Below are 1204 nucleotides of genomic sequence, written 5' to 3'. Positions count from 1 at the left end.
TTATAGGTAGTTTCTGTTCGTGCGAAAATTCAAGTTCATGCGCAGTTCTCGAAGTTCGGGCACGTCACCAGATCCTATTGACCCAGAAATTGAAAGAACTCTTAAAAAGAACAAGAAAGAAAAGAAAAAGAAAAACCAAACCCCAATAAAAACTAAAATTACCGAGCCAGAAGTTATGGCCACATTTATGGATTACGCTAGGCCAGGAGTGGCCGGTGTAACAAACAGTATAGTTAGACCCCAAATTAATGCAAACCAATTTGAAATTAAGCCTGCGTTGCTTAATATGTTGCAAAATAATGTAACGTTTTACAGGTTACCTAACGAAAATCCTAATACCCATTTGACAAATTTCTTAGAAATTTGTAACACTTTTAAAATTACTGATGTAACTGCAGAAGCAATCAAACTTCGCCTTTTTCCTTTTACTTTGAAGGATCGAGCCAAAGAGTGGTTAACTTCTATGCCAGCCGCATCAATTGAGACTTGGGAGCAATTAGTCCAAGCATTTTTATCAAAAAAAATTCCTTTAGAAAAAACCGCAAGAGTCATTAAAGAGTTAACATCTTTTTCTCAAAATGATAGTGAAACTCTTTATGAGGCTTGGGAACGTTTTAAAGAACTTCAACGTTTATGCCCACACCACCAATTGCACGCTGAACTTTTAATGCAAACATTTTATAATGGACTAAATCCTACAACTAGAGGTTCATTGGACGCTATTGTTGAAACACCTTTCCACAAGATTTTGATTTGACAAAATCATCCATGATTAAGAGGCAATTAAATTTAAATGCTTTGATTTAATTGTACTAATGTGTTTGTTCAATATTGAGTGCAAAATATATATAAGGTAAAGACAGGACAAAATTCAGCACAAGCAAAGCTGAGTAGAACGGAACTCAGCATGACAGAATATAAGCGGAGTGGAGTAGAACTTAGAAGCAAAACGAAGCTGACTAAAGTTAAAGATTCCTTCAGAAGCGGTTACACAGAACGGAGCTGACCAAGAATGAACTCAGCTTGGAAGTTGAACATCCGAAGATTACAAAGAAAGCTGAATGACTGTCAGGACAGCATGAAGGATTCGTTCACTAAAGGACAAAGTCTGCAAATCTTCTGCACCAATAATTAGAACCTCGAAGACACATAAAAGACTAATTCCAAGAGTCATGGGTCATTGGATTATTGGTAAAAGACAACT

At 36.3% G+C, this 1204-nt stretch overlaps 1 non-coding gene across 1 annotated transcript; it reads right to left on the bottom strand.

Annotated features, from left to right (window-relative positions):
- Positions 1–544: 544 nt before the first annotated feature.
- LOC136210055 (small nucleolar RNA R71) lies at positions 545–651 on the bottom strand. Its single transcript, XR_010677766.1, has one exon. It is a non-coding gene; the product is annotated as a small nucleolar RNA R71 (small nucleolar RNA).
- Between the last annotated feature and the right edge of the window lie 553 nt (positions 652–1204).

The sequence above is a fragment of the Euphorbia lathyris genome, chromosome 10, assembly GCF_963576675.1.
Source record: "Euphorbia lathyris chromosome 10, ddEupLath1.1, whole genome shotgun sequence".
NCBI lineage: Eukaryota > Viridiplantae > Streptophyta > Magnoliopsida > Malpighiales > Euphorbiaceae > Euphorbia > Euphorbia lathyris.
The sequence above is the reverse complement of the archived record's forward strand: the minus strand, read 5'-3'. Positions and strand labels throughout refer to the sequence as shown.